Here is a 12,350-nt window from a genome sequence, read left to right as displayed (position 1 = left end):
CCTACTACCCAGGGGCCTATTTTTTTAGACGGCTTCGTTCTGAACTCCTGCGCCTCTTTTGGGGTGGAAAGCAACCACGCATTAGCTGGAGGGTCCTGACGCAGCCATACGATAGGGGCGGATTCGATGTGCCGACATGGAATTATACTATCTCAGCGCTCAGACTCAACACTCCTATTATTGGGTTAATCCCGCTCCCTTCATGCCACAGATCGCCGCCGAGGACTGGATCGTTCATCCGCTCCCGCTAAGGGGCATGCTGATGGGACTGACTGGGGATGTCGAGACGCCTGCTACCACTGTTACCTGTACTATTGATGCCTGGCGGAGAGTAACTAAACTGCTGGACGCCCCCTTACTTTATTCCCCGGCGCTGCCCCTTGCGTACCATCCGAAACTTTCACTTCTAACGGAAACCGGATTTCGGTCCATGTGCAAACGCATACACCTCAATACATGGGGTGACCTATTTCTAGAAGGGACGTTCCGTACAAAAGATCAGATGTTCCAGGCTGCCCCCCCGACGCCCATGGAGGTGTTTTACTATATCAGACTCAGGCAGGGCATGCGAGACATACTCCCCAACTTCCCGGAAGAACCTGGGACGGTGCTGCCATTGCATACCTTGCTCGTATCGGATGGCAAGCACTTAGTGTCTAAACTGTATGCCGCTATACGTGGGCAACGCCCATCGATGTTGTCAAAGGCTCGTACTAACTGGGACTCGGAACTGCCCTCTGCGCTCACAGATGAGCAGTGGAATTACTGCTGCTCGGGCACGGCGAGAGTCTCCCCCAGCTGCCGGCTGAAAATAATTCATTACAAGTTTGTGCAACGCTATTATTATACTCCAGTCAGGAAACTCAGGTTTCATCTCTCGGAAGATGATAGATGTGTGAGATGCCGTGCGAGTGGCGCGGATTCCTCCACCTGGCTTGGGAATGCGGAGCCATATATACGTATTGGGAACAGGTACACGCCGCACTCCAGATAATGATTGCTAGCTCATTGCCCATGGAGCCAATAGTGATGCTTTTGGGTTACACCAAACATGTGCCCAAACCGGATCGCAAATTTGTTGACATTGCGCTGCTCCTTGCTAAGCGGAGGGTAGCTTGCAGGTGGGGGAGGGGGAGAGCGCCAAAATTTAAGGACTGGCTTGACGACCTCACATACTGCCAAGACCAACAGGGGGTATATGCGGAACTGTTGCCGACCCGCTGCACGCCCAGTGACTTCTGGGCTCCCTTGCAGGTATACTGGCTATCCCAGGCGACACACAGCGAATCCTCAGGAGATGACGAGTCGGCCCCGGGCCTGTGAGCATATAGACGATGTGCATTGCATTCACCATACTACTTCATGCATGATGGGGGGTCACTCACACCGGCGGACATGCGGTGGGTGGCCATGGCGGTTGGTTGAACACTGATAGCGGGGGACTGGGGATACCTGAAGACCTTGAGACAATGGGGTAGGGAGGGACCTCCTGCGCCCATCCAGATCCTGGGATAGTGGGGGTGGACACACACACAGAGGGCCGCATATACCCAAAGCTGCAATCGATGCTTGAGAAGGGGGACGTTGTGCACGGCCTAGCGCTGTGATTTGCCCCGCATATCCCTCCACTGGAAATTAGCAGCATTACCTAGCAGGGAAGATGCTGGTGCTCTGGCATCCCATTGATGTACACACGAAACGGTGCCTGTACTGTAGTGAACTATGTGAAGCTGTTACCTCTCTATTGATTGTACCATGAGACTTGCTTTATTGTATTGCAGATGCTGTCGCTATCATGTCTACTTTGTTTTTGTCATTTCTGTACTGTGCGCAACTAATAAAGGTTTAAAAAAAAAAAAGCTACGGATAAGGTTGATTCACCCGTTTCAGTCAAAATCAATGGGGGTTTGCCGTCACTCATTTCTCGCTGTTCCTCCGTTTCGCCAATGCGAGAAAGGGCATCCGCCTTGCCGTTTTGTGGCCCTGGTTTGTATTTGATGACAAAATCAAAATCGGAGAAGAACAATGTCCATCGCAGTTGTCGAGGAGTAAGCGCCTTTGCTGTCTTCAGAAACAGCAGGTTCCTGTGATCAGTATAGATTGACAGTATGAACCGCTCCCAATAGGTAATGGCGCCATTCCTCGCAAGCCCTTTTTATCGCAAGAAGTTCCTTATCCGAGATTGTATAATTGATCTCACAAGTAGTGAGCTTTTTTGAAAAATACGCAACAGGATGTAGTTGGCCGGTTACAGGATGGCGTTGCAATAATATCCCTCCAACCGCAAATTGAGATGCGCCTGTTTCCAGTACAAAAGGTATCTGTGGATCAGGATGGCGGAGGATAGGGGCCCGAGTGAACTGATCTTTCAAAAACTTGAATGAACTGGCTGCCTCCTTACTCCATACAAACGGGGTGTTCTTTCTCAACAAACTGGAAATAGGATGGATGATTTTGGAGAAGTCTTAAATGAATCGCCTGTAGTAATTGGCGAAGCCAAGGAAACTCTGCACTGATTTGACATTCTGAGGGGTACTCCAACCGGTGATAGCATCTACCTTACTGGAGTCCATCTGAAACCCTTGCGCATTGATGACATAACCAAGGAATGAGACTTCTGTGGCATGAAACGGGTATTTCTCGAGCTTTGCATACAGAGAATTAAGCTGTAGTTTACGAAGCACTGTTTTCACATGTTCCACATGCTCTGGAAGGGTAGACGAATAGATCAAAATGTCGTCTATATCCCCTTTGATGCTCATGACGAGCTCAGCTCGTCATGAGGCACAGTGGAGCTGTGCTTATGACGAGCTGAGCTCGTCATTAACTCAGGCATTTTCAATTTTTTCAGCACAGGAGGGGAAACTGCACAGCAGCAATGTGGTTATACACGACGCAAAAAGTTTCCAGACAAGCTCTCAACACTTCGTCCATAAAATACTGGAATGCGGGGGGGGCGTTACAGAGCCCGAATGGCATCACTCTGTATTCGAACAGGGGGAATTTCGCTCGAAACGCAGACTTCCATTCATCCCCGCTCTGGACCCTAACCAAATGATAAGCTCCGCGAAGATAGATTTTAGTAAAGAAACGGGCCCCCTTTAGCTGGTCCAAGAGCACTGGTATTAAGGGGAGTGGGTAACGATTCTTGACTGTCACTCTATTGATGGCCCTATAATCAATACATGGCCTCAATTTGTCGCAATCCTTCTTCGGAATGAAAAACATTGGGGATGAGGCTGGAGAGGTTGAATGCCCGATAAACCCGGTTGCCAGATTCTCATCGATGTAGTTCTTTAAGTACTGTGTCTCTTTTTCGGTTAAAGCATATACCCGACTGCATGGAATATCCGCTCCGGGCAATAGTTCGATGCGGCAATCATATATCCGATGTGGAGGCAAGTCAGTAGCCTTTTGTTTGTCAAACAGGGAACGATATTCCTTATACTCATCAGGGAGGATAGTGGCACAACAATAGTGTTCCCCAGAACATTCTGTTGCCAGACATACCGATGGTGTTTTGAGCAGAACGCTGGAGCAAGGCATTTCCTGACGACATTTCTCCTTGCAATAATCTGATGACATAGTGATGGTACGAGCCGCCCAACTGACTTTAGGATCATGTAGAGTCAACCACGGCATACCCAAGATAAGACGGAATTAGGGTGCATCTATAAGATCGAATTGGATATGTTCTTGGTGATTCTGGCTCGTCTGCATTAACAATGACCGGGTATGGTACGACACAGGACCAGATGACAGGACTGTTCCGTCCACTGCTTTCACCAATTCAGGTCTTTCTTTCTTCTCACAGACTATTCCGATCTTCATGGCATATTCCTGATCGATATAATTCCCTGTGGCGCCAGAATCGAGCAACGCATCTATATCCATGGCGTCTTGGGAGTTGACCCACAAGGTAACTTTGAGGTTCATATGTGCTATCGTTGGATGTAGAGTGTTGGCAAGCGTAGGTGAGATCGTTTGGAGTTGACAACCCAAGGCAGAGATCTCTTCCTGATTTGGGCTCTTTAGTTTTCCACCGGACTTCCTGATTGAACAATGGCCTGGCTTCGGGGCATCATAGTTCGGCCAGGCAGAGCATTCCTTGCTCTGCAATCTTTACTGAAATGCCCTCCTTTGCTACAGTATAGGCATTGCTTCAAGCGTCGTCTTTTTCTTTTTCTTCCACAGAAAGGGGGGCCCCGTATTCCTCCTATTTGCATAGGCTCTACCCCTTCGGCCGCCTTAGGATGTTCTTCAGCGGAGCTTTTAATGCGAGGATAAAAGTAACGACCATCTCCTCTATTCCTGTCCCCTCACCGTTCTAGGAGTCTATGATCTAACTGGACTGTCAGATCAATGAGGTCTTCACAGGTGTTCGGTAGTTGCACTACTTGTGCCAAGACGTCTTTGAGCTCCCCTCGTAATCCTTGATAGAATATAGAAATCTTTTTGCAGGAGGCCATTCGGTTTCGACCACTAGTCGATTAAAGGACGTAATATACGACAACAAGTCCTGCGACCCTTGTCGCAATGTTAACAATTCCCTAGTCCAAGGACAGCATATGTGATTTCCGGTCAAACAATTTTCGTAGTTCCAAACAAAAGTCAACAAAACTATGCAACGCAGGATCGTTCCTTTCCAAAAGTGGAATAGTCCAACTTGCAGCACTGCCTCCCATGTACGACATCATAAAGGCTGTTTTTGCAGAGTCATCCTGAAACACCCCAGGTTTACATAAAAAGTGCAACCTACACTGGTTCAAAAAGGTCTCGAACTTCTTGGGGTCCCCATAGAATCTTTCTGGGGGTGCCAACGGGATACCGGTGCTTTGTATAACATGGACTGTAGGGACAGCATCTGATGGAGGAGATGTTGTAGGAGGAGTTACAAAATAAACCACCCCCTTCGGCTCCCACCCGAGGAGTGTGTACAGTAGTTCCTGGAGGAGGCAGTGTAGCTGGCTTAATATAAGAAACCCCTCCTTGACCCTTTCGTGTTAATCCTGACACCTCTCTCCGCAAGCTACCCACTTCCTTGTATAGGGCCTGGTTCTCACTTCTGAATGTGTTGACCTCCTGCTGCAAAGCCGCAAGGCTCTCCACCACAGATTTCAACACGTCTTCAATATCCATAGTCTAGGGATTGTATACTTGGGCTTGTCAATCTGTCGGGATTGGCAGCAGCGCAAGAATAAAGAACGCTACTAACCTTGTTCTTGTGCCCAGCGGAGACGATGTCCGAAGCTAAGCCCCCCAATCCCTCTCGACACGACCCCCCACAGAGAAGTGTACGAGGGAAAGGGGGAAGTGGAGAAAATAATACAGAGGCTGTGGTTTCGGTCTTCTTCTCAAAAGTGGGGTACACACTCTGCGCTGTATCAGAAAAGGCCTCCAACCCTGTATAACAGGGTGACAAAACAGAAGATTACTCTCAGTTCTCTTATGCTATTTCTACAAAGTATTGTTCGTTCCCTCCTCCAACTCACCAAAGTCTCATACTGCTACAGTTATGTGTACTCCTTGAATATCTTTCTTATCGCAAACCAGCAATAACTTCAGCCCAATGTCTAAGGGTTAGTATCGGTGACAAATCACTTCCCCAAAAAGGTGTACAGTCTTAGAATGCTGCCAAACACCAAAACATAAAAAGTCACTAGAAAAAGGATATTAGTCTTACTTTCCAAACACGGCGTTGTTGCAGTCTTAAGGTCATGTCCCGTTTTCCGTGCATAATAGGGACTCAGCCCCCTCGACCTCAAAATCGCTACAGTCTCCACCAGATACATCGTTACCGAAGGTAAGTAACTCATTCATCTGACAGAGACATCTAACTGCAGGGTCCTTAACTTAGAATAGACACTAAAGCTATACCCCATTGGAAGAGGGTCTGTGATGGAAACCCATTGAGTTCCAAAGAGAACTAATCCGTCAATAATATTGACTAAAACATGGTGGAATCTGCCAGACTCACCAAGCTCAGGACAGTTAGCATGAGCAAGGTGAGCAAAAGTACCACAAATCGTCTGATGACTGCACAAGCCCTCTTTCATACAGAGAAGGACGAAATCAAAGCACAGAACCATCACATAAACGAGGAATGAGTCAGAAAGACACAGACGGTGTCTAAAACAAGCATTGGAAATGCAATAGGTCTCACATTAGGAAAGTTTGAGCGATTGGTATTGTAAATGAGACTTTTTTATTTATGTGTTGGTTTTGAAAATAGCAAAATTAATAGCTTTGTCAGTTACAATGTCAATAGTTTTAACTTTCGCAATGTGACACCAACAGCATTTGTAATGCAAAGTGTGTTGTATTTACGTGACTTAGATGTATTGATATTACAAATAACAATGGCTTTTAATTTTTTTAATAATTAATACTTAAATAAAAGTTATTGTAACTTATAATGGCAATATCCTAAACGTTTGTAAATAACTTTTGTGAAGATTATGTTCAGTGTATTTTATTGTGACGAAAATCCAAGAACATTTCATTTGCACCTACACACACACACAGAGCCACACACACATATAGATGTGGTGGATCTGGAGGATATGGTGGTGGTGGTGGATGCGGTGGTGGTGGTGGATGCGGTGGTGGTGGAAGTGGTGGTGGATGTGGTGGATGTGGTGGTGGTGGATGCGGTGGTGGATGTGTTGGATGTGGTGGTGGTGGATGCGGTGGTGGATGTGTTGGATGCGGTGGTGGATGTGTTGGATGTGGTGGTGGTGGATGTGGTGGATGTCATGGTGGATGTGGAGGTGATGGTGGATGTGGAGGTGATGGTAGATGTGGAGGTGATGGTAGATGTGGAGGTGATGGTAGATGTGGTGGTGGATGCAGTGGTGGTGGTGGATGCAGTGGTGGTGGTGGATGCAGTGGTGGTGGATGGGGTGGTGTGGTGGTGGATGGAGTGGTGGATGTGGTGGTGGTGGGTGTGGTTAAAGTGTTGGTGGATGTGGTGGTGGATGTAAATGTAAATGTGTTTCGATTTATATAGCGTACTATAACCCAGGGGTCTCTAGGCGCTTGCTTAGGGAACCCGTCCTGGTATTCCCCTGTGAGATACCCCGGCCGGGTGTCTACAAGGTGAAAGCCAGGCATCCCGCCGCGAGGGGCCGTAGTGGAGATTAAGCAAGCTATTGCCCAGAGTCGCAGAGTGTGATCCCGTGAGTCGAGTAGGCACCAGAGCGAGAATTGTCGACTCTGTGGAATTTTTGAGCCCGAGACCCGCCGAGGCGGGGAATCAAACCCTGGTCCACAGCCAATCTCAGCTTCCGGGTCTGCCGCCTCTAACCCCTGAGCCACACTTCTCTTCTTCTGGTGGAAGTGGTGTTGGTGGATGCGGTGGTGGATGCGGTGGATGTGGTGGTGGTGTAAGTGGTGGTGTACGTGTTAGATGTGGTGGTGGTGGATGTGGTGAAAGTGGTGGTGGATGTGGTGGTGGTGGATGCGGTGGATGTGGAGGATGTGGCGGTGGATGTCATGGTGGATGTGGAGGTGATGGTGGATGTGGTGGTGGATGCAGTGGATGTGGTGTTGGTGGATGCAGTGGTGGTGGTGGATGCAGTGGTGGTGGATGCAGTGGTGGGTGGGGTGGTGGATGTAGTGGTGGTGGGTGTGGAGAAAGTGGTGGTGGATGTGGTGGTATATGTGGTGGTGGAGGATGCGGTGGTGTATGTGGTGGTGGTGGATGTGGTGGTGGTGGTGGATGTGGTGTTGGTGGATGCGGTGGTGGTGGATGCGGTGGTGGTGGATGTGGTGGTGGTGGATGCGGTGGTGGATGTGGTGGTGGATGCGGTGGTGGATGCGGTGGTGGATGTGTTGGATGTGGTGGTGGTGGGTGTGGTGGTGGTTGCGGTGGATGTGGATGTGGTGGATGTGGTGGTGGATGCGGTGGATGTGGTGGTGGATGTGGCGGTGGATGTCATGGTGGATGTGGAGGTGATAGTGGATGTGGTGGTGATGGTGGATGTGGTGATGGATGCGGTGGTGGTGGATGGGGTGGTGGATGTAGTGGTGTATGTGGTGGTGGATGTGGTGGTGGATGTGATGGTGGATGTGATGGTGGATGTGGTGGTGCATGTTGTGGTGCATGTGGAAGTGCATGTGGAGGTGGATTTGGAGTTGATGGTGGATGTGGTGGTGGCGGATGTGGTGGTGGATGTGGTGATGGTGGATGCGGTGGTGGTGGATGCGGTGGTGGATGCGGTGGTGGTGGATGGGGTGGTGGATGTAGTGGCGGTGGATGTCATGGTGGATGTGGTGGTGATGGTGGATGTGGTGGTGGATGCGGTGGATGTGGTGGTGGTGGATGGGGTGGTGGTGGTGGATGGGGTGTTGGTGGTGGATGGGGTGGTGGTGGTGGATGGGGTGGTGGTGGATGGGGTGGTGAATGTAGTGGTGGTGGGTGTGGTGGTGGTGGGTGTGGTGGTGGTGGGTGTGGTGAAAGTGGTGGTGTATGTGGTGGTGTATGTGGTGGTGGATGCGGTGGTGGATGTGGTGTTGGTGGATGTGGTGGATGCAGTGGTGGATGTGGTGGTGGTTGCGGTGGTGGTGGATGTGGTGGGTGTGGTGGATGTGGTGGTGATGTGGTGGTGGATGTGGTGGTGGTGGATGCGGTGGATGTGGTGGTGGATGTCATGGTGGATGTGATGGTGGATGTGGTGGTGATGGTGGATGTGGTGGTGGATGGGGTGGTGGTGGATGTAGTGGCGGTGGGTGTGATGGATGTGGTGGTGGTGGATGTGGCTGTGGCGGTGGATGTGGTGGTGCATGTGGAGGTGGATTTGGAGTTGATGGTGGATGTGGTGGTGGATGTGGTGAAGGTGGATGCGGTGGTGGTGGATGTGGTGGTGGTGGTGGATGGGGTGGTGGATGTAGTGGTGGTGGGTGTGGGTGTGGTGGATGTGGCTGTGGCAGTAGATGTGGATGTGATGGTGGATGTGGTGGTAGATGTAGTGTTGGATGTGATGGTGGATGTGGTGGTGGATGTAGTGTTGGATGTGGTGGTGGAGGTGGATTTGGAGGTGATGGTGGATGGATGCACACATGGATGGATGCAAATGTGAATGTGTGGGTGAATGGATACGTTTATAGTTGATAGGTGTATACTTGGATGAATATATGGTTGGATGGGCCTGCCTGCATGCGAGGGTGGATGGGTAGGAGTGGCAGCACACGGAGATGGATGAAAGTGTGAATGGGTGGATTTATAGAAACTGGATAATTTCAGATACAATTTATAATAAGAGGCGCTTTGCAGGCAGAGAAGGTAGCATTTTCAATTGCCTCAGAAGACATGGTTGATAAGTATGTCCATCGCACTAGTGTTAAGATAATTTTGAGGATTAATATTTTCTAATAGACCGGTTGGGAAATTCATCCATCTATAATACCATGGAACGGTGTAATCATTCTAAAATCTACAGTTCTTTTTTTAAGCTAACAAATCAGCCACTCATTAAAATGCACTTCCTGTACATTTTACATGTCTCCGCAATTCGAAATAGGAAGAAAGCCAGGTGGCAGAAAAAAATGACGTTTTCTAGCCCAGAGTCTGTCTGTAAAGGTGCTAATTGTATAGCAAAAACGCCCGACTACAGTGCGAATTGCATTAGAAACCTGGTATGAAGAAGCCATCGGAGCAATTCTCAAACTACCCTCCCAGAAAAAAATATATATACTTTCGAATTAATTGGTAAACACAACAAGCGTACACATGGCGGAAACAAAGTTATCGAGGTAAAGCTTTGTAAATAAAGGGTGCAGTCTGTAACACTTACCTCGAACGAGAAGTTTAAAACAAAGTAGGGAAACACTGTATCACCCTATCCATGTGCATTTTAGCAACTGAACGCCATATATATATATATATATATATGAATTTTACATATATAGGTCCGAGTTTAGGTGTACATAAAATGTCGCGTTAGAGATTCAAACTGCATCTTAATCCACTTAAATAAAGTAAGAACCCATAATTAAAAATAAAAGTCACACACAAACTCTTAATCAGGCGAGGTTGGTGAAATTACATCAGCTGGATTCACCAACAACACTTTTTTAGCAAATGAAGTCAAACATAATTTCCAGAACCGCCTGTGTACTGCAGCCTCTGTTATTGTGAAATAGTAAATATTTGCTTAGGAGTCAGTCCATGACAGGCCACCGCGCTTCGGCCTGATGAGAGATCAACATTATCAGAGCGAGGACAAGGGCAATGACTGAACAACAGTTTGTTTGAAGTGACTGCAACATAATAAACGGCCTGTGGTCAGCTGGAAAACATTCAACTGTGTTTGACAAAGCGAAGCCGGAGGACTAAGCCAAGGCTGTGTCACTGAAAACTATTGAAGCAGAGTTGTGACGAGCCCATAAGAAGCTATCAGATCATTTTCATCAACACCCGCCGCTCCCCACCTCCAACTGGGCAATGAGGGCGTGTTTGGTGATGCAAGCAGGAGGAAAAGGTTCAGCTACCTGCGGAACCGTAATCAACACCTATTTGAACAACAGACTAGACAGAGCCGAACACGAATCAAATACAGCCCACGAAGTCCATATATTACAGTAAAAAAACACAGTTGAAGGCAAGCAGACATGGGCTGCAGTCTCCAAGGTTGCTTACCCGTCGAATAAACACAGCTCTACACGGGGTAAAATTAGACATTCAGAATAAAAAGAAACAAGGCGGAGGGCATTGCTGTGGGGAGGGGGGAGGAGAAATGCGTCTCGGCCGCAGCAGGGGCGGAGCAGGGAGAGCGGCCTTTGAAGTACACTTTACACGGCCGGCCGGGAAACTGAAAGCACGGCCGGCTGGCCGTGAAAGCCTTTGATGACGCAGGGGGTGGAGCGGCACCAAGCTGGGCAACAGATGGCTGACAATTTGATGCTGTGCACGCGCATTTTAGGTCAATGCGCTTGCGCATTGACCTAAAAGCGCACGGGCACAGCACCAAATCGCCAGTTGGGTAAAGTCTGTTTAAAGCCCTATAGTCTTGCTCTGCTCAATGCGCATGCGCATTGAGAGGCGAGACACAAAAATGCGTACACAGCCAAAGGCAAGAGAGGGGAGTGTGAACATGCTGGGGAGAGCCAGGTGTGGCAGAGCCCCAACAATACTCTGGAGAAGGCTGCAACCAGAGGCAGGAAAGTGCCACAGATCAAACTTGGCTGTAACATAGAAGCTCCAGGAGAGAGCCACGCCATACCGGTGGGTCTCATCAAAGAAGCAATCCTACAACAGTAGGAAGAGAGGAAGCAACATTACCTTTATGTTGAAATGAGGACTCACAACCAGCGAAACACCAGGATCTGAACACAGAACCTTTGGAGTAAGAATCTGAGACCTTAACCACTATGCCACGGTGACTCATCACAACAAAGTGAGAAGTCTACAGTACAATCCATTGGACAAGTCCCCAGAGGGATAGAAAATATATGATGAAGACTCTGCGGGAGCCTTCAAACTTTGTGAGCAACGAAGAGCAGCTATACAATAGCCAACAAATACCCCAAATAGGGTATGTCACATCCCTATAAAAAGCAAGGGACACCTCTTGAGACAAGCTCGTAGACAGAGGGCTCAAAAAGGAAATAGCAGAAAACTGCTGGCATAGTTGTACCAAACTAAGGGAAAAACTGTCTGATTAGACACACAAACTGTCTGGAAAATGAGGATGTATGGCGTTACAACGCATACTTTTACCACGCATGCCTCACCAAACGCGGATTTTACATCACAAACCTTTACACCGCATAGCGCTTTGGGGTGCTGGATAGTGAAAAGTTTAATTTCTATTCCAACTCCAGTCCCCGTGGACACTAGGGAAGGTGTTGGATAGAAAATTAAACTTATTCCCTTTCCTAGAGAGCCCCCCAGCGCAATGCGTTAATGGTTTGCGTTGTAATGGTAGTGCGTTGTACAAGTTTCGTTGTAAAGGTTGTTCACCGGAAAATGACATTGTGAACCCACAGACTGATACCAGAAAAGCAGTGACAATACTGCAACAAATTTAAAAGTCCGCAATGAGGACTATAAACTATGGCATTCATGGAAACCCAGACAGGAGGCGCTGGACCGCCGAGTCAGCATGACTGTCAAACAGAGTGACCCATCAAAGCGGAGATCCCCGAGATGCGCCTGATCATTTCCAGGGAAACTGCCATCACGCAGCCAGGCATGGCGATGCAGAATAACTGACATGGCCTTAGCCCGACCCACGGAATCAGTGCTGTCCATTGTCGACCGGATGGAAAACTGAGACATGTTGCGGCCATCACGAAGCAGCCGGTCCAGGTCAGCAGGAGGGCCCTCGGGCAAGGATGGAAGGAGGCGC

Source organism: Lissotriton vulgaris, chromosome 7, assembly GCF_964263255.1.
Source record: "Lissotriton vulgaris chromosome 7, aLisVul1.2, whole genome shotgun sequence".
Taxonomy (NCBI): domain Eukaryota; kingdom Metazoa; phylum Chordata; class Amphibia; order Caudata; family Salamandridae; genus Lissotriton; species Lissotriton vulgaris.
Note: the sequence above shows the minus strand (reverse complement) of the source record.